This window comes from Cibotium barometz, chromosome 37 (genome assembly GCF_041138505.1).
Source record: "Cibotium barometz isolate CiBa-2024 chromosome 37, ASM4113850v1, whole genome shotgun sequence".
Lineage (NCBI taxonomy): Eukaryota > Viridiplantae > Streptophyta > Polypodiopsida > Cyatheales > Cibotiaceae > Cibotium > Cibotium barometz.
Window position 1 is genome coordinate 16,269,841 of NC_141082.1, and position 24,714 is coordinate 16,294,554.

A 24,714-nucleotide genomic window follows, 5' to 3' on the forward strand; every position below is an offset into this window, starting at 1 on the left:
CTTCTGAGGTGTGCATTTTTTCTTCTAAGATTGAGCTCGAGTTTTAGTGATGGCGTGGTGGTATGGGACGTCACGGGGTAGAGATTGGTCGGTACGTCCAACTAGTTAGCCAGCTCGTGGCTCGGTGGGGACAGCCAAGACTTGTGGGCTTGCCCACGGCTGTCAAGGTTGGGAGGTGAGTAAGGCATGCATCTCCTTCACGTTTGCATGGTTTGTTTTGCGGGTTTGGAGTCTTGTACCAGGAGCGTTCTACGAGGTGATCCTATGGGGATTTGACAACATGTGCCTAAGGAGCATTGCTCTATGTTGGACTCCAAGTCTCAGCGTATGATTTTTCTTTGGATATAGTGCTGTGTCCAAGGCACATCGTCTGTATGATCAGCATGCCGGCAAAGTTGTTGTGAGCCGTGATGTGGTGTTCGACGAGACTCTTGCATCTTCTGAGGGGGGTGGTGAGCTTCTTCTTCCTCCGCCTCCGCCGCCACCTTCTCCTCCCCCTGCTTCTGTTACACCTCTAGCTATGGATTCTCAGTCAAATGATGATGACGACTCTGATCCTCCAACGAGCAATGGGAGAGATGATTAGGGTTAGAGTTCTTGTGGGAGACATACATAGAGAGAAGGGGGAGAGAGAGAGAGAGAGTTGTGGGGATAAGTCAACTCACCAAGTGAGTGTGTGACTCCCCTATCACACATGTATATTGCACTAGTACACATACTGCACTTAGTACATTAAAAGTACTAAGTGTACTATGTACTATAACTTATGGGCTTGTACACACTATAAGGGTGGGCATAATGCCTTTACCCCAACAACCTCCCACTTAAAGGCAAAGTGCCCTTAAATGAAGGAAAAGAAAAATCAGCATGTACATGATAATATACAAGGCCATATCAAGGCTGAAACTGGCCTCATCCAATGCCCATCAAGTGTCTGCAATGAGCAAACCGCTCCGGAGGCAAACTCTTTGTCAACAGATCAGCCGGGTTGTCATCCGTATGAATCTTAACAAGCTGAATTTGCTTGTTCTCTATCACCTCTCTGATAAAGTGATACTTCACATCCACATGCTTCGTCTTTGCATGAAAGACAAGGTTCTTTGCCAACTGGATGGCACTCTGACTGTCACAATGCAACAATGGAATATCCCCTGTATAACCCAAATCAACCACTAACCGAGATAGCCATAATGCCTTCTTGCAAGCCTCTGTGGCTGCAATATACTCGGCCTCTGTAGTAGATAAGGCAGTGCACTTCTGCATCCTGGATATCCATGACACAGCACCTCCTGTGAATGTAAACACATAACCGGTAGTAGACTTCCGGTTATCTGGATGACCGGCATAATCCGAATCCGTGTAACCATGCACTAATGCATCCTGTTTGCCAAAGCAAATGCACATATCCTGTGTGCCCTTCAGGTATCTCATGACACCTTTCACTGCTTCCCAATGCTTCTTGCCAGGGTTGGCCATGTATCTAGAAACCACTCCCACTGCAAATGCAATGTCCGGCCTAGTAGCAACCATGGCATACATGAGACTGCCACAAGCTGAAGCATACGGAATCTTGGCCATATCAGCCCTGCCACTATCTGACTGTGGGCTGTCCATAGCACTGAGTTTCACACATGGAGGCAAAGGAGTACTAGTCTTCTTCCCCCCGTCCATATTGAACCTCTGCAAGACTTTGCCAATGTATTCCTTCTGAGACAAATACAACACATGCTGATTTCTGTCCCGAAGTATCCGCATACCCAAAATGTGATTTGCATCACCCAAATCCTTCATATCAAAGGTTTGATGCAGCCTCTGCTTCAAGGTATCCATCTCCTTACGAGATTTCCCGGCAATCAACATATCATCAACATATAAGATGAGGATCAATAGACTGCCATCCAAAGCTTTCTTGGTGTATAAGCAGTGATCTATGTCACTTCTCCTGAAATCCTGTGATTTCATGAATGTATCAAATTTATGATACCATTCCCTTGGTGCCTGTTTGAGCCCATAAAGACTCTTTTTCAGCTTGCATACAAGCTTCTCCTTTCCACTCACTGCATAACCCTCTGGCTGCTGCATATATATCTCCTCATGGAGATCACCGTGAAGAAAAGCAGTCTTCACATCCATCTGAATCAAGTCTAGATCATCATGTGCAACCAAAGCTAACACAGCTCTAAGTGTGGTCATTTTGACCACTGGAGAGAAGATCTCCTCAAAGTCCACACCATATTCCTGCTTGAAGCCCTTAGCCACTAACCTGGCTTTGTATCTTGGCTTTGCATCTGGTGCAACTTTAAGCCTGTAAACCCACTTGCATGGCAAAACCTTCTTGCCTGCAGGCAAATGCACCAACTTCCATGTTCCATTTTTGTGCAAAGAATCCATCTCTGACTTCATGGCACGCTCCCAAAGAGCCTTGTCTGCCCTCTGTAAAGCCTCCTTATAACATGAGGGCTCCCCACAGTCAGTAAGCATCAAGTAGTCAACCCCTGGAACAAACCTGTCAGGGGCTCTGGAGGGTCTTGTGGACCTCCGTACCCAATGACCATCATTTGCAGGTTGCTGTCCAACCTGCATATCACCTATTGGTGGCTCCATCAATGATCCATGAGTGCATACCATGACCACATGTAAGAAGTGAATGGGCATCAAGTGAAGACGTAAATAGGACCTCATCCTCACTGTCACCTGCATGTGACACATTGATTTCTTCAATCTTGACTCCACTTTTGCCCTTTTGCTTTACATCTTTGGCTTCATCTTTGTCTTTGTCTTTGCCTTTTCCCTTTTCCTTTTGATCATTTTTCCATTTGTAGCATTGCTTTTTGATGTGTCCCTTCTTGCCACAATAATGGCATTCCAAGTCCTTTTTGGAGCGGGACTTGCTCCTTTCCCGTTCTTGGCTTTTACCCCTTTGCTGGGATCTCCCACGTGCATTCATTGCATTGGACTTTCCAACAGAGTTGTTTTTCCTGTTCATCTCTTCTTGAAGAAGAGCACCCTCAACATCTGCATATGACAGCACAGCATTCAAATTGCTAGTGGTTGTCCTGAATGTGTCCCAACTTTCTAGCAAAGTGCATAAGAGAAAAGTGGCTTTGAACTCATCGTCCATTGCCAGCTTTTGATTAATAACTTGGCTGACAATACCATTAAACTCATTTAGATGGGCTGTCATAGACGCCCCTTCCTTCATCTGAAGACCTATGAGTTTCTTCAACCAATACACTTTGCTTGAGGCACTTTGCTGGGCATACAAGTCCTGCAATCTCTGCCACATTCCCCAAGCTGTCTTCTCTTCACGAATGCTGAAAAGTAAAGTGTTTGACACAGACAACATGATGGTAGATCTTGCCAACTCATCCATATCTTCCCACTCTTCAGCAGTAAGAGAAGCGGGCATTTCACCCCTTTCTTTGATAGGCTTGTGCTGCTTTTTCTGGAGCAACACATTATAGCACTGGGTTTACCAAATATCATAGTTATGTGAGCCTTCAAGCTTCTTGATGTGAAGCAATGAAGAGATCTCACCTGTGGTTGCCATAGCAATATGCAACCTGTCAATGCCCGACTCCCTACAAAATGTGCAAACACTGCACCAAAAGCACACAAAGTGCTCACAGTTATTCTCCCAAGCTTTATCTCCCACTGCGGAAGCACAAATGCAACTCTACTCCCACTGTATGTGATGAAATCACCAAAATCTGGTTGCTGTAGATTTAGGACAGGCCGGATGGGAAGTCTTGGGCTTGCCACCATTGTGTTTCATTTCTGCACTCTGCGCAAGCGAGAGTGCGTCCTCAAAGGTGGCTGGCCTAAACATACGCACCTCCCATTGGATTTGCGTGTCCAGGCCATACAAAAACTGCCCTTTCTTGTCCGCATCAGATAAGCCTAATTGTAGACACAAGGTCGAAATTCTATTGGCAAACTGAAGGACTGGTTGCGCATTCTGACGCGCACCCCTGAACTCGTCTTCGAGTCGCTCAAGGTAGTGGGGCGGTAAAAACCGCTGCTTAAGGTCACAGACGAACTCGTCCCACCCATAAGCTGCCATACCTGATCTGGTGTGGGCATGAGCCCACTGAGTCCACCAAGGAATGGCCTCACCTTCCAAGTACCAACTAGCTAAGATCACTTTGTCAATATCTGATTTCCTAACTGCGGCAAAGTAAGCTTCAAATTGATGTAACCATGAATACAGAGTAGTGGGATCGAGTTTACCATTATACTTACTGAAATTCATTTTCTCGGGAAAATGATTCGAGGGCGCCGCCGGTGTCAATCTAGCGTCCAAGGCTCTGAGGTAACGCTCGTGTTCCACTCGTCGCATGGCGTCGTCTTCGCGTTGTCGAATCTCCAATGCGCGCATCTGCATCTCAAGCAAGGAGCTTGACTGCGGCTGTGACCCTGCGAGAGGGTCCCTGTGACGAGGATCTGGTATCTGGGATACGGAAGGAGAGGGAGGAGGAGATAGAAAACGCGACGCTGGAGAGCGAGAACGCTCCTCCAGAGCCAAAATCCGCGCCTTCTGCTCATCCAACTTGGTTGTCTGGTCTGCGATTGCTCGCATCATCTGCTGGAACATGTCTTGTACACTCAAGCCGGGTGCCCTCGCTGGGCTGCCTGGTGCACTCTGGTCCCATGGTTCTGGTTCTCTCTCGTCGCCAAAGTTCGCCATAGCGGGAAAATGCAATTCCTTTCCGGAATGCAATCTGACCATCCACTATCTGTGTGGGAGACTTCCGGAGGCTTCCGGAGGCTAAAAACCAACCGTCCTTCGAGGGACAGGAGTCACTCCGAAAGGGGTAGTCCACCGGTGTCTAAAAACCAACCACACGAGCGAAAAAATTTTCTGGTTTTCTTTGCTGAATATTTGTCCTTGAAATGAGCTCTGATACCACTGTAATATGCGGAAGCTTCGGAGAAGGATCGGTACTTCAAAACTCAGAAATCAGCACTCTTTTCGCGACGGAATTAACGCACAAACTGAAAGACGATGTGCAGAAAATAGAGAGAGAAGGGGGAGATGGAGAAGGACACAGTATTGGGTCCCAATTACCCTCTGTAGGGCCCCCACCACGGATGGTGTATTTGCTTTATTAGAATGATGTAAATCTGAAACAAATACAAAGTACTTGACCTTTTCTTGGCTGGAAAACCTGCCCTTGACCTTCAGTCCTTCACCCCTTAGCTTTAGCAAACCCTTGGCTGTCCTGGCCCTTGAATGCTTGATGCTCTTGGTGAATTATGAGATGGATTCAATGAGATCTTGGCTGGGCTTTTATACCCCTCCCTTCATGCAGTCGGCTGGCTTCAGGAAGCTCCACGACTGAGTATTTTAATAAAATACTTTCACACTTTAATAACTGCTGCTTTCACACTTATGCAATAATCTGGCCATTCTGCGCATGCTTCTGGGCAGCACCCTGGCTGCTGGGCATGCTACGCATGGGTGTGGGGACTGCCCCTACACCTGGCTGACCTGCTGGATAGTGCTTTAATCCCTGTCGGCTGCCTGTCCAGAAGCTCTAGAGCTGGCCGACAGCCCTCCCAGCCCTTGCCTTGGCTGGTGGGCAAGGCTTGGGCCCTCCTGGCCCCTTGGGGGTGGTTCTACACCTCCCCCATGCCCATACTACAAGTGCAAGTGCAAAACCTTCTCACTGGGGTAGCCCTATGGGCTGGCCCCTTCTCTACATGCAAACCTACATGCCTACAGAGGCCTGGCATCCAGTTGCAAACCAGATACACAGAACATCTGACATCATTCCAGAGGGAGACTCACAGCGCGGACTGGCACTGCTTCTTGTGCAGGACTTTGCACACCTGACCTCGGACGACTGAGATGGATCCCTGGCTAACTCGTCCCGGACTGGGCTCACATGGGACCAGTTCACCATCCCAGGTCCTGCACCTACTGTACAGAAATGTCTACGTGGCATCCAAGTGCGGGATGCACGTGACAATCGGCCAACCCTATAGCATCTTTGGAGCAAGTCGGCCAGCAGAGAGAAGAGAAAATCTCTAGGAGGGATGCGCATGATGATAAAACAGCCCAAACTTGCTTTAATAGAGTCGACTAGCTCTATTTTTGAAGTGCTTTTCCCCTTTTTGGCTAAAAGTGGTTGAACCTATCACCATTTGGTCCCTCACCCGTCTCCACTAGTGTTTTATACACTAGGCAAAACCAAGGTGTGAACGGGGATTTTTCCACAGAAGCAGCGAAGTCACAAGATGGAAGACGCATGTGTAAAGCCAAGTCTTGTCGTCGCAGAACTTTTGTGAAGGCTTATCTGGCATATTTCTATTTGTAGGCAGATTACAGGACATGAGTTTTACTCACTATTATGGTTTATAAGGATACTTGTTCACACTTATAAGTGGATGGACATGTGGGGATACATTCACCCAAAAAGAGGAGTTTTATGGTTTTTTTGGAGGGGATGCCACTTTTAACGATGGGAAAAAAAGCAAGCATAGGCTGGAAATAGAGGGGGGTCGACTCTATGAAGGAAGGGAGAAGTGATGCGCAAATGAGAGGAGCAGGTTGGACAATCATTTTTTTTCTCTCTTATTGGTATGCAGTCGCACCCCTTACCAAGCGACTAGCTCAATGTTGCATAGAAACGCGTTTCGTATAGGTACGAAACGTTTCGTCTTGTACGAAACGCGTTTTTTATTCATCATGCATATTTTAAAAACCTACAACCCATCGCATCGAATCGTTTTGTACGGTGTACCTTTTCTGTTCGCGTTGCATGTGCCACAAAAAATCTATGATAGCCTAAAGGCTTGGAAGGCCATGCAACTAGGTATACCCCCCTTGAGGATATCCCCAATCTGGGAGAGCCTGAAGCACGTCAAAGTGTCTCCAAGAGGACTCGCAGTATCAGAGAGGAAGATACCAGTGGTAAGGTTGTAGGTGGTATTGTAGGTGGTTCTAGCTCGGCACCTCGAGCCAAAAGAACTAGTCTTCCAGTGTTCAAGAAAGAACATGTGCAAGCAGGGATGCAGAAGGCTGCCATGAAAGAGGCAACGAGGGAGTTGATGAAGTTGTTTATTCAATGTGGATTATCCTTCCACATTGTCAGGACTCGTCGATGCAAGAAGGCAATGAGAGCTATCTCCCGCATTGGGTGTGAGTGGGATGGCCCCTCCTACGAAACATTGCGCACTACTGAGCTTCGCAAGGAGCAACTGGGTGTGGAGATGGAGATGGAGCCTCTCAAGGCCACTTGGGCAAAGTATGGTTGTACTTTGCTTTGTGATGGATAGACAGATGTGCGGAAGAGAAATGTGTACAACAAAAAGGCCAAAGGTTTTGAGCATGTACAGGGCTAATAGTGATCTTGAGCTTCTAAAGCCCTCCAAAACTCGGTTTGCATATATGTTTATTATGGTGGAGAGACTAGTGAGAGAGCGACATGGCTTATTACGCACTGTTGTGTGTCATGAATGGACAACATGGGAGGACAAGGATGAGCCCAAGTCTATAGCATTCTCTCGTATGGTCATGAGAGATACTTGGTGGCAGGATGCAGAGGGACTTGTGAAGGCACTTCAGCCCATGTATAGTGTCCTTCGGCTCACAGACATGGAGGGGAGTACCATTGGGCTGCTTTATGAGTTCATGGACAGAATTGGTAAAGCTCTCAATGATTGCACTACCTTGTTGCGTGACAGGTGCTCACCCTTGGGCTTTAACTTTAGTCTTTGAGTCTTTCTCTTGAGTCTTCCAATAAGTTATTTTATAAATCTTAATCTCTTATGTATGTCACATGTAGAGTTCAAGATATTAAGGAGATCTGGAATCGATGTTGGGATTGGTTTCATAGGCCAATCCATGCTGTTGCTCACATTTTGCATCCCCTTTGGAGGAATGAGGAGCTAGAGTCAGGATGGACCGAGTACATTAGCAAGTTGGTGGGATTGGGAGGTGATATACAGCTTATGAGAAAGCTCGAGGATGAGCTTCTCATTTACCGCAGCGGTAGCCATATGTTTGGGCGAGCTACTGCATTGCTTAGGGAGACACAGTTGGAGCCAGTGTCTTGGTGGGAGAAATACGGTATTGGGACACCCAACTTGGTAAGGTTCTTGATTCTTGAATCTTGTATCTTTGTCTCCTATTCTTTCAAAATCTACATTCAAATGCTACTCTCTTTTTGACAACATTCTTTTTTGTACAATGTAGAGACGGATTGCATTGAGAGTTCTCTCCCAGGATTGCAGTTCAGGGCCTTGTGAGAGGAACTGGAGTACATGGGCTCTTTTTCACACGAAAAAGAGAAATAGACTCTCCACAGCACAATTGGAGAAGCTTGTCTTTTGTCATCGCAATCTCTGATTGCTAGAGCAAAAGGGTAATCCCATTGAGCCTCGCAAAGTGAATCCAGATAAGATTGATATCATGAAGTGCAAGGAGATTCCCGACATTCCTCAAGAGGAGAGAGACATCTATTCTATGCTCTATGAGGAGATCATGGCTCCGGCTCGCACTACACGATCTTCTCAAGGGGCTAGTACTAATGGTGCACCCCAGTGCCAAGATGCAAACACCTCTAGAAGCTGTCCAAAAAGTGTCACAAAACAGTCCCCAAATCAGCTCAGAAATCAGCCCAGTACGGAGCCAAGAGCTGCCCCGAACTCCGTGCCAAAACAGCTCCAAAACTGAGCCTCGAAACTGTCCCAGATTCCTCCAAAACAGTCCACTCTTAGGGTCACTGCCGATAGCCGAGTCCTCAAATGCCTCATCCTCTAGAGGTGTAATAGTTTATCTCGACAAGATTTGTGTTGATGCTTTGTGGAAAGATCTGGTGTTGTTCACACTTGCACCTTGGTATCTTGTAAAAGCTTCTCAATCAATAAAGAAGTTCCTACGGGGGGCCGGCCGTTCCGCCTCAGTGTTGTGTTCCTTTTAGCATTGTTTATGGTCGTTTCCGCTGCGTTTTCACATCTTTGTTTGGCATTTGAAGTGTTTGTCCATTGATCCAGGTTCCCATTTGGTTTCAGAACCAAAATATCCACTTTAGGCACCTCCTTTTGTCCACCTGTCCGATCCCAAAAACAATAATATGTCCAGCCCATTATTAATGATATGCGAACACACTGTATATAAATATTATAAGTCACTTTAATGAATAATATCTCATGCTACTCATGTTGTATGGCCATCTTTCAAGCCAAACCATGCCAATAAAATTCTCTACCTTTCTTTTGTGGAAAATCCCCATTCACACCTTGGTTCCACTCAGTGTGTGAAACACTGGTCAAGACTGGTGAAGGGACCAAATGGTGACATCCCTCCATCTTATAAAGTAGTTATCCGCAACTGTATAAACCTGATACCACTGAGATATCCTTCAAGTATAGCAGATGCACTGCCAATCCATGATATTTCATAATTCTGGCATTAAAGCCATAAATCTAGATCCACGATCCGACACTCGATACGGGCACAAGAGCCAACCGTATCAAGAAAGGAACTTTATCCATATCCTGAGTTCACGACTCTGGTAATAACCAGACACAAGCGTAAGAGCCAACTGTGTCCCAAAAATCCATAATTCCATAAACCGGATAATAACTAGACACAGGCACAAGAGCCAACTGTGTCCCAAATATCCATAAATCCATAAGCCAGATAATCAAGAGACACAAGCACAAGAGCCAACTGTGTCTCAAATATCCATAATTCCAAAAGTAGCTTTAAGTACCTACAAAAATAAAGAAGCAGCATACATAGCCACAAAACATCTTGCCATGCCATTGGACTGCATAAGGGCACCACCCTTAGGATCCATACGCATGCCCAAGCCATATGGTTCACCAAGGCAACAACCCTTCCATGAAAACATACATGCTCGCCAGGGTTTCCCCTTCCATGAGGCTTCACTCACCACGTCAACTGCCCTTCCATGAGTTCACGTCATCACTCACCAAGACTACCACCCTTCCATGAGTGAATCCATATCACATGACCCTTGGCGTAGACATAGTCCCCAGCCAACAAGGCGTCATGTCCACTCTACCACATGCACTCCATGTTGGTACCCAGAACATACACTTTGGAGGAGAGATGGGCTCAATTTCACTCTTACCACATGCACTCCGTGTTGATACTCCGACCACACATCTAGAAGGAGAGGTGGGCTCAAGTGCACTCTACCGCGTGCATTCCGTGGTGGTATCCTGATCACAGACCTCGAAGGAGAAGTGGGCTCTCTTGGAGGTGGCAATTCTGGTAGCTACTCTGGGTTATCGCATGACTAGAAGTTGTGGTGGATTATACCATATGCAAGAGCATGGGAAGTCGAAGAGCCATATATATGGTGTGGTGGCACCTTGTCGTAGATATCCTTCTATAATATGTAATTCTGAACTTTTGCTATTTCTTCTTTATTTTTCATTAATTATGGCTAGTTTTCGTGCATCCCCGTCTATTCAAGAGCAACTCACTACTTTGCAAGAACAATTGGTCAATGAACGCACTCATAGAATTGCATTAGAAGGCCAATTGAAATATCATAAAAGGTATAAGCATTATATTGAAAGCGATAGTGATGAGGATTCTATTCTTCGAACTGCGAAAGCAACTTTAGATTCTTAAATGGCTCGGAAAGAATCTCACATTAGTCGTAAGGCTTTCTCTTTTCAAAATTTTGATGGAAAGAAGGACGCATGCACTATTTTAGCTTGGCTTAGCCAATTTGATGACTATTTTTCAGGAGATAAATTTTTCGAGAAAGACAAGGTCAAGTGTGCTGCAAATCATATGATTTAGAATGCTGCTTTATGGTGGAATGCTACCACGAATGGTCGACATAAACCTTGTACCTGGGAGGATTTTCAACACGGGCGGAGAGCAACGGCTAGGTGCCTACATGAAAGCATTGAGAGTTCCCACCACAAATGCATAATCAGGCCGTGCGTTGAGCAACCAAATCAAGGAACCAACCAATTTCCTGTATAGAAGTGTATTCGCCATTGGATCAAATCAAGAAGAGGAGTGTTTGATGCCGGGAACATGGGGGAAGTGATGGGCTTACAATCTATCATCCTGAAAGTCTCTAGCAGCTGTGTAACATACCGCAACGGAGAAATAAATATGCCATTTGAGCGCCGAAAAATCTCAAATCCAAGAAAGAAGTGAGACAACCCAAGATTTGTCATCTCAAATTCCTAATTGAGGGCAACCTTTGAGCAATGTGTTCTGCATGGCTGCCTGTGATAATCAAGCCGTCCACATAGAGAATGATAAGAGTATACAACCCTTTCTCGCAATAAATGTAGAGATTTAGATCAACTGCCGACTTTTTGAAACCCTTATGTTGAAATAAAGCATCAATCTTCTCATACCAAGCCTTGGGGGCTTGTTTCCAACCATATGAGGCCTTTTTCATCCTATAGACCATACCTTTGAAACCAAGAACCTGTATGGTCACCATCCGAGCAATCGATGCAAAGGTATCATCAAAATCCACGCCAGCTTTCTGAGAATAGCCTTTGGCCACACAAGCCTGGCCTTGTGCTTATCCAGAGTCCCATCCGATTTGTACTTGGTCTTATAGACCCAAACTCAACATGAGCTGACACTCACGAGGCGCCTGCATGATCATTCGACATTTACATCACTGGCAGGTTTGATAGTTGGCACCGACATATTTTCGCCAGAGATTCTACAGCTGGACTACACCGACTAGTCCACACCTACCTGTTAGCAGTCATCTCCTGTCTTGTCTGTATATTTACACTAGGGCCCCTGTTGTGGGTGTGTCCGCACGATTTAGGTGTTTTCTCATTTTTCCCCACTCTCCATATTTTTCCCTATTTTTTATGGTGTGGGAGATTGTCCTGTGCATGTCGGCTACCTTTGTATGCTGGCCGACTGCTGGACTGATTGCTTTGACTTGGCCGACTACATTTATGCTGGCCGACTGCACCTGAGCAAGTCGTGGACACATGTTGCTCCTGTCGGCTGTTTTTCTACTGGCCGACTGGTTGATATTGATAGGGGCCATATAAAATGGCCCCTTGGCCCCCCGCTCATTGTATTCCAGTATTCAAGTTTTCTCTTGTGTATATAGCAGAGTTACACGCCTCTCTCTCTCCCTCTCTATTGCTGTGTTTTTCTGTAGTGCACTTGCTCTTGTGTTTTCATATCTTGTCTTCATCTCCGCTGCATATTCTGACATGGTATCAAAGCTCTAGGCTCTTGGAAGATCTTGGGAACTGTGTGAGCAAGAGGGGGGCTGTTTTGTTGCTGATTGGTGGACTGTTTTGGACCGTACGGGAAGAGGAGAGGAAGGCATGCTGATTTGCTGGATAGCCACTTGAAGGTTTAGTTCCTCATTTTTCCCACCCACCGACCCTTTTCAGTTACACCCCCGCAATGGCAGATTTACTTGAGATGGCTGAGAAGCATGTGAAGATCCCAACACTCCCCACGTTCCCAGTGGACCGTCAGTTGGACGGGAACAACTACGGCATATGGAAGGTAATGATGGAATCTGTCTTGGAGTCTTACGACCTTGCTGATGTCATTGTTGTTGGGGTTCCACGGCCGGAGTTAGAGGAAGGGGAGTTACCCTCGATTCGGAAGGAACGTGAGGCATAGGCACAGTTATGGGATCCTGTCAATGCCAGAGTCCGTTCTTTCATTTTCCTCAATTGCACACCACAGGTAATCAATCATATCAAGCATATGACGTTGGCCAGAGGTATATGTTTGGCTTCTCTTTACAACAAGGTATCGCCCATGAAGAGGATCTCCTTGGAAGCACAGATGTGGGTGATGAATCCTGCAAAGTCGTCGACGATGCGGGAGCACATCAACAAGCTGCAAGCTCTTCAGTAGGAAGTTCTCCAGGCTGGGAAAGAGATATCATCGGAGGATATGGCCATAATGTTACTGTCACATTTGCCCTCTCAGTACTCAGCATTTTACTCTTCGTTGATTACCAATGGCAAGCTTAGCACCATCACATGGGAGGAGCTTGTGCCCATGGTTTTGGACCAAAAGAAAAGATTCATGAACCCTCCATAGGGCGGAGGTTCAGAGGCCTTAATTGGCCAACGGTCGAAAGGCCGGAATAACAACATGGGCAAAGGGAAGGCTTCATCGGAGAAGTCTTTTAAGAAGAAGCCCGACGCAGACCGAGAGCAACTGAAGGCCGAGAGGACCTGCAATGATTGTGGCGAGAAAGGCCACTATTGAAGGAAGTGCCCTAAGCAGACTAGGAAGAGTGCTGATTCTTTAGCTTCAACTGCAAAGACTCCAGCTTTGTGCACTTAGAGATGATGGACTCAGATGCTTCATCTTCTTAAAGTGAGGAGGCAGTTGGCTTCACCGCAAAGGATACTCGGGAGTGGATTCTCGATAGTGGTGCTTCCAGGCACATGACTCGTTCCCGTGACTTCTTTCTGGATCTGAAACGGAAGTCACGTCGCATTTTCATTGGCGACAGTTCCACAATTCCGATACACAATGAGGGCCGGATGGAGATCATTCCCAACGGCAAGGGGGGTAAGCATTCCTCTCGTGTTCTTTACGTCCAAACACTTGGTTTTCATCTATTGTCAGTGCATGAGGTATGCAAGACTGGCTTCCGGGTGGAGTTTGAGGAGCATAGGTTGTTTGGGAAGGCGGCATGGAGAATGGTATCTACAAACTCTCCGCACTCTCCTCTTTGACAGGTTCTTAGATTGGTGACTTGTGTCACTTTCGGTTTGGCCACTTAAATGTGGATGCGCTGCGGCGAGCTTTCCGGGACCAGATGGTGGTTGGCTTGCCAGATGTTGGCGGCAGGCAAGGACGTTGCAATTCTTGCATACGTGGTGAGCAACACAAGGAATCCTTTCCGAAGCAGGCTTCCAGGCGGGCTTCGAAACCGTTGGAGTTGGTACACACTAACTTGTGTGGACCTATGCAGACACCATCCTTGGGAGATTCTCTATACTTCATGATGCTGCTTGATGATTGTTCCAGATTCTCATGGGTCTATTTCCTTTCTCAGAAGGACCAAGCTTTTTCTCGGTTCAAGGAGTGGCATGTGATGGTGGAGAAAGAGTCTGGATTGCAGGTGAAGACTCTCCGGACTAACAAAGGAGGTGAATTCTCTTCTAATGCTTTCGTGAGATTTTGTGCGGATCATGGCATCAAGAGGGAACTGGCCAATATAGGTTCGCCATCAGAGAATGGAGTAGTAGAACGAAAGAACAGGACTGTGGTGGAGATAGTGAGGACGATGTTGGAGCATCGTGATCTTCCACGTCCACTTTGGGGAGAGGCTGTGGCTACGGCTGTCCATATCCTCAACCGGTCTCCGACGACTTCTATACCTAACATGACTCTCTTTGAGGCATATTTTGGCAGGAAACCTGATGTCTCCCATTTCCGTGTGTTTGGGAGTGATGCGTATGTTCACATTCCGAAGAAGCAGAGGGGGAGGCTCGACTCAAAGTCCCAAAAGCTTATATTTGTGGAATATAACTCTCTTTCCAAGGGATACAGGTTATTTGATCCAGAGAGGAATGAGATTGTTGTTAGTAGCAGGGATGTGGTCTTTGATGAGCATGTTCCGGTTTCCACTGTTGATAAGCCGCCACTTCTTGGAGACCCAGAGGGTTCTGATGATGATTCCCAGTCTATTGTTCCAGCTGGACAACCACAATCAGTTCAGAAGGTTGAGCCCGTAGCTGGAGTTGAGTCCCTGCAGCAGCAGGAGGCTCTACGTTCTGTTCGAGTACCTAGGTGGTTAGTGGACACCCTTCGGGAGTCAGGTGTCACGGAGCTTCCCTCCGAATGGACCACACAGGACGGACCTCGAAGATTGCACAGAGTCCGTGATAAAAGTCATTCAACAGAGCTTTTATAGGTAAACTATGCTTTGATGTCTCGTATCATGCGGGACAAAGAGCCCACTTCCGTCAAGGAAGCCCTTGCACAAGATACTTGGAGGAAAGCCATGCAAGTGGAACTGGATGCCATCGAGAAGAACAATTCTTGGGAGTTGGTATCGAGGCTATCAAAACGGTCAGTCATTGGTGTCAAGTGGGTCTTTAAGACCAAATATGCGTCAAATGGGTCGGTGGACAAACACAAAGCCAGACTTGTGGCTAAGGGTTATGCTCAGTGGCCAAGCATCGACTATGAGGATATCTTTGCACCAATAGCGAGGATGACCACGATTCGGACCGTTCTTGCCCTTGCTTCTTCTCAGAGGTGGCCCGTGTATCAGATGGATGTCAAATCTGTGTTCCTTAATGGTGACCTCCAAGAGGAGGTATATGTTGAGCAGCCTCCAGGCTTTGTGGTTCCAGGATCAGAAGGGATGGTTTACAGGTTAAGGCAAGCCTTGTATGGTCTTAAACAGGCTCCTAGGGCTTGGAATCAGAAAATTGATTCCTTCTTTCTTCGGACTGGTTTTCAGAGATCGGTTGCAAATCCCAACCTGTATCTCTTTCGGGAACACGCATGGTTACGTTAATCATCCTATGTGTGGATGATCTCATTCTCACCGGCGGTCATGTGGAGCACATTAGAGTGACGAAGGCTGCCTTGTCACAGGAGTTTGAGATGACCGACTTAGGCTTACTCCACTTCTTCTTGGGATTGGAGATCTGACAGACCCAGAGGGATTTTTTTCTCTCTCAGCAACGGTATGTTCATGAGTTGCTTGAGGTCTTTGGGATGGAGAACTGCAAGCCTATTACGTCCCCAAAACAATGGACCCGAACACGAAGCTGATAGTGAATGATCCTTGTGAGCCACTTGATGGCTCTTTGTACCGGAAGCTGGTTGGTTCATTGATCTGGTTGCTGAACACCAAATTGGACTTGAGCTTTTCTATGGGGCTGTTGAGCTCATTCATGTAGACGCCATTGAAGTCTCATTGGGACACAGGATTGCGGATCTTGCGATACCTGCAGGGTACGAAAGATCTTGGACTCTTTTACACACAAGAGGGGGATTGATGGATGGAATCAGACTCCAAGGATAGAGTGACTCAGATTAGGGAGGAGATCCAGACACGAGGAGATCCACATCAGGCTACAGTTTTTCCCTCGGCTCAGGAGCGGTTTCATGGAGCAGTAAGAGGCAGCCAACTATTGCCTTGTCATCGATAGAGACAGAGTACCGGACTGCTTGTGGTGCTGCTTGCGATTTTGTGTGGCTGCGGAGATTGCTTGGTGAGATTGGGTTTCCACAAAAGGAGCCCACAATCATCCAGTGCGATTGGGTTTCCACAAAAGGAGCCCACAATCATCCAGTGCGATAACCAAAGCTGTATAGCTATTGCTTGAAACCCGGTCTTCCATGCCCGGACCAAGCACATAGAGATACAATATCACTTTGTTCGTGAGAAGATTTTACCTGGTGACATCTTGCTTCTTTATTGTTCGACGGAGGACATTGCGACGGACCTCTTCACGAAGTCTCTACCTCAGGCTATGCTCCGGTGGCACTCCAGCTCATTGGGATTGGTTCCACATCCAGGAGCTGAGAGGGGGTGTTAGCAGTCATCTCCTATCTGAATATTTACACCAGGGCCTCTGTTGTGGATGTGCCCGCCTGATTGTGTTAGTCACTTTATCTTCTTTGTAGACCTCTTTTGTAGTATGAAGAAGAAGAATTTTCAACCTCTCACCTTGTGTGTTCTCTTCTAGGGTTTGTGTGAGTGTGTGTATGCTTGCAAGAGCACAAGCTCTCTTCTCCTCTGCATCTTTTCATAGTATCAGAGCCTGGTTCATGCTAAGGACTTTCATATATTCCAGGTGGAGTGCCAGGCTTGTACCATCCTTGTAGCTGTTTGCTAGATCTGTTTTCATTGCAGAGGCACCTACACTCCAAGTGATAAGTATGTGCTCAGGCAGTCCCTTGAGGGAGGTGAAGAGGTCTGCGATATGCCTCCTAATATTTCGGGACTGCTTGGCTGCAGTCCCAGACCACAGCGTTGAACTGGCCAATCTACCCATCATGGCCATCCACACCCCCAATGCAAAAACTCTACAAGCAGTCAGCCACAAGAAGTAGATCTGCCCGTCCAGAGTTGGCCCCAAACTTCAGCAAGGATAGGGATTTTCATGCTCTGAGCTAACCAGTGCTGCCAAGTTGGACATCCACAATCAAGATAAAGAAACCTCAACAGCTTGTTTTGCTACAAAAGCCCAAAGGGACATCAACAATCAGGGGTTTTCTGCAAAAGGTGATTCGATATGGAATGCCAGCTTGATTATTACACAGCAAAAGTGACTTTCATCCAATATGAATATGACTGAGGTGCATAACAAACTGCCAAATGTGAACTACACACTCACTAAGACACAACAGAAGGTGAAAGAGAGTGGAAAATCCCCCAAAATGTCAGAGAGAAAAAACATGAGATCCTTGGGGCCTATGCACTCGAGGACATGTATAAACACTGTAAGCAGCTCTACTCTAAATGTAATGCATGAAAAATGTGTAAAACTGATCAGCTCATGAATACTCTACCCCTTGTCACCACATACAGCATCAAAGCTGGCCTCAATAAAGATTCCACTAGGATTTGGGGTTGAGATGCTGTAGAATGGGAGAAGAAGAATTAGGGTTAGAGATTCATGTGGGAGACATACACAGAGAAGCAAGGGAGAGAGAGAGAGAGAGAGTTGTGGGGATAAGTCAACTCATGGGAATGAGTGTGTGACTCCCCTATCACACATGTATATTGCACTAGTACACATAGTGCACTTAGTACATTAAAAGTACTAAGTGTACTATGTACTATAACTTATGGGCTTGTACACACTATAAGGGTGGGCATAGTGCCTTTACCCCAACAACCTCCCACTTAAAGGCAAAGTGCCCTTAAGTAAAGGAAAAGAAAAAATCAGCATGTACATGATAATATACAAGGCCATATCAAGGCTGAAACTGGCCTCATCCAATGCCCATCAAGTGTCTGCAATGAGCAAACCGCTCCGGAGGCAAACTCTTTGTCAACAGATCAGCCGGGTTGTCATCCGTATGAATTTTAACAAGCTGAATTTGCTTGTTCTCTATCACCTCTTTGATGAAGTGATACTTCACATCCACATGCTTCGTCTTTGCATGAAAGACAGGGTTCTTTGCCAACTGGATGGTACTCTGACTGTCACAATGCAACAATGAAATATCCCCTGTATAACCCAAATCAACCACTAACCGAGATAGCCATAATGCCTCCTTGCAAGCCTCTGTGGCTGCAATATACTCGGCCTCTGTAGTAGATAAGGCAGTGCACTTCTGCATCCTGGATATCCATGACACAGCACCTCCTGTGAATGTAAACACATAACCGGTAGTAGACTTCCGGTTATCTGGATGACCGGCATAATCCGAATCCGTGTAACCAAGCACTAATGCATCCTGTTTGCCAAAGCAAATGCACATATCCTGTGTGCCCTTCAGGTATCTCATGACACCTTTCACTGCTTCCCAATGCTTCTTGCCAGGGTTGGCCATGTATCTAGAAACCACTCCCACTGCAAATGCAATGTCCGGCCTAGTAGCAACCATGGCATACATGAGACTGCCACAAGCTGAAGCATACGGAACCTTGGCCATATCAGCCCTGTCTCTATCTGACTGTGGGCTGTCCATAGCACTGAGTTTCACATATGGAGGCAAAGGAGTACTAGTCTTCTTCCCCCCGTCCATATTGAACCTCTACAGGACTTTGCCAATGTATTCCTTCTGAGACAAATACAACACATGCTGATTTCTGTCCCGAAGTATCCGCATACCCAAAATGTGATTTGCATCACCCAAATCCTTCATATCAAAGGTTTGATGCAGCCTCTGCTTCAAGGTATCCATCTCCTTACGAGATTTCCCGGCAATCAACATATCATCAACATATAAGATGAGGATCAATAGACTGCCATCCAAAGCTTTCTTGGTGTATAAGCAGTGATCTATGTCACTTCTCCTGAATTTCTGTGATTTCATGAATGTATCAAATTTATGATACCATTCCCTTGGTGCCTGTTTGAGCCCATAAAGACTCTTTTTCAGCTTGCATACAAGCTTCTCCTTTCCACTCACTGCATAACCCTCTGGCTGTTGCATATATATCTCCTCATGGAGATCACCGTGAAGAAAAGCAGTCTTCACATCCATCTGAATCAAGTCCAGATCATCATGCGCAACCAAAGCTAACACAGCTCTAAGTGTGGTCATTTTGACCACTGGAGAGAAGATCTCATCAAAGTCCACACCATATTCCTCCTTGAAGCCCTTAGCCACTAACCTGGCTTTGTATCTTGGCTTTGCATCTGGTGCAACTTTGAGCCTGTAAACCCACTTGCATGGCAAAACCTTCTTGCCTGCAGGCAAATGCACCAACTTCCATGTTCCATTTTTGTGCAGAGAATCCATCTCTGACTTCATGGCACGCTCCCAAAGAGCTTTGTCTGCCCTCTGTAAAGCCTCCTTATAACATGAGGGCTCCCCACAGTCAGTGAGCATCAAGTAGTCAACCCCTGGAACAAACCTGTCAGGGGCTCTGGAGGGTCTTGTGGACCTCCGTACCCAATGACCATCATTTGCAGGTTGCTGTCCAGCCTGCATATCACCCATTGGTGGCTCCTGTTCCATGCCATAAGGCTGAAAAATCATGCCCGGTATCTCCTCTAACTGTGGTATATCCATAGGGATATCTTCTGCCATCTCTGGCTGTCCATTTGGACCATTTTCAGCACCATTTAAGAGCTGGTTTTGTTGCTGTAATGGCTGATTTACAGCCCTTGGTTGTTGTCCATGATGTCCATCATCATCAAAGATGACTCTGCTAGGCTCCTGTTGCCTTGCAGGCTCCTTATACATGCATGTTTCATCAAAAATGACATCATTGCTGCGTATAATCTTTCTATTCACGGGATCCCAAAGTCTATACCCCATTTCACCTCTGTCACCATATCCTAGGAATATGCATTTGTGAGACTTAGGATCAAGTTTGGTGCGCGTTTCCCTGCGTATGTGCACGTACGCAACGCAACCAAACACTCTGAAGTGCTTGTATGACGGAGGCTTCCCTGTCCATACTTCCTCTGGCACTTTCCCACCAAGCCTCGTGTTAGGTGACCTGTTTATAAGATGAACGGCTGTCATAAAAGCTTCAGCCCAAAAACCATGAGGTAATGCAGCATGTGACAACATAGAACGGACCTTCTCCTGTATGGTCCTGTTCATCCTCTCTGCTGTCCCGTTTTGTGGAGGATCATAAGGAGTAGAGAGCTCCCTCTTGATGCCTTTAGCATCACAAAAGTCCTGAAACTGTTTGGACATATACTCTCCACCATTGTCGGAACGCAAAGCCTTCAGTGTTTTGCCAATTTGATTCTCAACAAGAGCAACAAACTTCTGAAACACTGAGAATGTATCACTCTTCAAACGAAGAGAATAAACCCACACCTTGCGTGTGGCATCATCAATAAAAGACACAAAATATTTGGCCCCTCCCAAAGAAAGCTGAGGCATCTCACATACATCTGTATGCACAAGCTCTAATTGAGCATCTTTCTGTCCAAGAGCTTTCTTGTGGGGGCACTGCAGTTGCCTGCCATATATACAATGCTCACAAAACTGAAAACTTGAAAACTTTAGAGAAGGCAAGTAACCCAAACGAGACAATTGCTCCATTCATTTGACACTCATGTGTCCCAACCGGCTATGCCACAGAGATTTCCGGCAGCTCGGTTGCATTTACATTAGCATGGTGACAAACACCTGCATGCATAAAGTAAAGAGTGTCCACCTTAGAGCCTCTGGCAACAACCAGTGAGCCCTTACAAATCTTCCACTTTCCACGACCAAATGTGGTAACATAATCAGCATCATCAAGCTGTCCAGTAGAAAGCAGATTCTTCTTGATCTCAGGCACATGCCTGACATCATGGAGCATAAGCTGTGAGCCATCTGAAAACACAAGCCTCACATCACCTCTGCCAAGAATCTTGCATGCATGGTTATCACCCAAATAAACCACTCCTTCATTGCCAGCAGTATACCTGACAAACAAGTCTCTGCAACCTGTGACATGAAAGGAGGCACCTGAATCAATGATCCATGAGTGCATACCATGACCACCTGTAAGAAGTGAATGGGCATCAAGTGAAGACGTAAATAGGACCTCATCCTCACTGCTGTCACCTGCATGTGACACATTGATTTCTTCAATCTTGACTCCACTTTTGCCCTTTGGCTTTACATCTTTGGCTTCATCTTTGTCTTTGTCTTTGTCTTTGCCTTTTCCCTTTTCCTTTTGATCATTTTTCCATTTGTAGCATTGCTTTTTGATGTGTCCCTTCTTGCCACAATAATGGCATTCCAAATCCTTTTTGGAGCGAGACTTGCTCCTTCCCCGTTCTTGGCTTTTACCCCTTTGCTGGGATCTCCCACGTGCATTCATTGCATTGGACTTTCCAACAGAATTGTTCTTCCTGTTCATCTCTTCTTGAAGAAGAGCACCCTCAACATCTGCATATGACAGCATAGCATTCGAATTGCTAGTGGCTGTCCTGAATGTGTCCCAACTCTCTGGCAAAGTGCATAAGAGAAAGGTGGCTTTGAACTCATCGTCCATTGCCAACTTTTGATTTATAACTTGGCTGACAATACCATTAAACTCATTTAAATGGGCTGTCATAGACGCCCCTTTCTTCATCTGAAGACCTATGAGTTTCTTCAACCAATACACTTTGCTTGAGGCACTTTGCTGGGCATACAAGTCCCGCAATCTCTGCCACATTCCCCAAGCTGTCTTCTCTTCACGAATGCTGAAAAGTAAAGAGTCTGACACAGACAACATGATAGTAGATCTTACCAGCTCATCCATATCTTCCCACTCTTCAGCAGTAAGAGAAGCGGGCATTACACCCCTTTCTTTGATAGGCTTGTGCTGCTTCTTCTGGAGCAACACATTATAGCACTGGGTTTGCCAAATATCATAGTTATGTGAGCCTTCAAGCTTCTTGATGTGAAGCAATGAAGAGCTCTCACCTGTGGTTGCCATAGTAATATGCAACCTATCAATGCCTGACTCCCTGCAAAATGTGCAAACACTGCACCAAAAGCACACAAAGTGCTCACAGTTGTTCTCCCAAGCTTTATCTCCCACTGCGGAAGCATGAATGCAACTTTTCTCCCACTGTATGTGATGAAATCACCAAAATCTGGTTGCTGCAGATTTAGGACAGCACCTTAAATGTGCTCTATTGCCCTTCCAAAGTACTGTACAAAAGTACCAAGTGCTCACCTGTGATGTACCAAACCTGTACCGGCAAGTACAGCAGCTGAAATTGAACCTTTTCCTCACTCAAATCAGTGTACAGCCATGCCAAAACTTGTACAAAGCTGTACCAAATCTGTACCAACAGGTACAGTACCAATAAATGCTCTCCTGGCTGTCCAAATGAGTGAAAATCAGACTTTTTCAGTCCCGAACACTGCATACAACAGTCCCGAACAGAAATTGGGCAAAAGCCTCTTGACTGCAAGCTGATTTCTAAGGATTCAAGGCATAAAAGTCTTGCCTGCTGCTTTGCCAAGCTCAACAAGCATAAAATCTTGAAAAGCCCCTTGATTTAAGATCAATTGCTGATCATACATGGTACATTGACGCACATGAAGGCATCCAGAGTCTTCACGGTGCTTCCCCCTGGCCACATATACATCCAATACATGAAAGCCCCTTGATTTACAGGCACATTGAGTGCTTGTAAGGCATCAACACATTATCCACAGCATCAAATGCGATTGCCTGCATGCAAATCAATCGAATCGGCACAAAAGCCCCTTGATTTGCACTGCAATTTGCTGCAATTTTGCTCGAATGTGCGATTTCTCACATCATACAGCATGTATGACTGCTTAATTGCACAATTACATCAAAAGCCCCAAATTTCGACATCCAATTTCCTGCAAATTGATCCTGATTGTGACCAATGTCACCCAATTTTTCCAATTTTGCTCAAAATTGAGCAATTCGGCACCTGTACCTGCTCAATTGATTGAATTGTTAAGAAATTCCCAAAATTGAAGGCAAATACCTCTTAATTTTTTGAATTTCTCTGAGATTTGCAGGCTGAATTTCTGTTGATGCTGTTGCAGAAATTTGATGTGCTGATGAAGGACTCCTCACGCTTGCCTGTTTAATGATGCTGCTGATGCTTTTGTAGTCGGGCTTGGGCTGGTCGTGGAGGGCTGGTCGCAGACGGGGCCCTGTTTGGGCAGGCGAAGGACCAGACAGCGCTAGTAAACACCTCGCACCCTCCTTCGCACGGCTCCCGACAAAAAAAACAATGCTGGGTGCTTTTACGTATTCGCCCCACGTGCAGCGTTTGTGCCGCCGCCTTCGCCTAGTGGTGGCGGGTAGTAGCGATGGCCACTAGGCGCACTATTTGCGCCAAGCACACAAGAACGCGTGATGTCGGTGGCGAACCTGGAGAACCTGACGGCGCTGCAGCACAGCTACTCCTCGCTCGCCTGAGTATGGACGCCTGGCTGCTGTAGGCGCCTGACACGCTGTTTGATAGGCTGCGCCTGAATGGCTGGGCAGTCCTCGTGGCTGCTGGGCAGCCCACGCTACTGGCTGCCTACGCCCAGCTGCTGGGCAGCAGTTGAGCAGCACACGCCTCTTGGCTCCTGTTGGCTGGGCAGAGAAAGGCGACCAAATCAGGGTACGGCCAGCACCTTCAGAATTCAGCACGACAGTACGAGTTAGGCTTATGGCTCTGATACCAGTAGAATGGGAGAAGAAGAATTAGGGTTAGAGATTCATGTGGGAGACATACACAGAGAAGCAAGGGAGAGAGAGAGAGAGAGAGAGTTGTGGGGATAAGTCAACTCATGGGAATGAGTGTGTGACTCCCCTATCACACATGTATATTGCACTAGTACACATAGTGCACTTAGTACATTAAAAGTACTAAGTGTACTATGTACTATAACTTATGGGCTTGTACACACTATAAGGGTGGGCATAGTGCCTTTACCCCAACAATGCTCAAGTCAACAGGTGAAATGATGGACCAGTGGATTTTGAGACATGTTTAATTTGGCAATGCAGCATGTAATGCAGTGTGAGTGGACAGCAAACTATAAAAAAAAACTCTCCACAATGGTGTTCCTTGGAATAAGCTGCTGAGCAGGATGGCTAAGCTCAAAGTTCTACCTAAATTGATGCTAGCCACTGCAAGATTATACAAATGAGTCACATGCCAGGTGTGCAAGGTGATGGAATCTCAATGCTCAGTTTTGCTATTGGGATGAAACAAAAATGCCAATATTGGGTTGAAACAAACCGCCACCCCCCCCCCCTCCCCCTCAATAACTCTCTTTGAGCTTGGCATTGACAAACTGCAAAACATGGTGCTCCAATACAGGAGACAATATTGGGTTGAAACAAAAAATCCCCCCTACCCCCCCCTCCCCCCAAACCACTCTCTTTGAGCTTGGCATTAACAAACTGCAAAACATGGTGCTCCAATACAGAAGGCAAGAAAATATTATGAGCCCACAAATCGGAGCAGTGGACGTCCTCCTGTACGTTGATGATGGTGTTCACATGATCCACACTCTGGAGTCTGGAGAATAATTAAAAATTGATGCTTGTCATATACCAGTTTTGCATGCATAGCACGTTGATGGAGTCAATGTGGCGAAACACTAATTTATGTTCGCTAAAA

At 46.2% G+C, this 24,714-nt stretch overlaps 1 protein-coding gene across 1 annotated transcript in view; it reads right to left on the reverse strand.

The window, feature by feature from the left end:
* The window catches only part of LOC147616997 (2-phytyl-1,4-beta-naphthoquinone methyltransferase, chloroplastic-like), a 33,422-nt gene that overhangs the window by 3,207 nt on the left and 5,501 nt on the right, over positions 1–24,714 (reverse strand). The gene's annotated exons all lie outside the window — the stretch shown is intronic.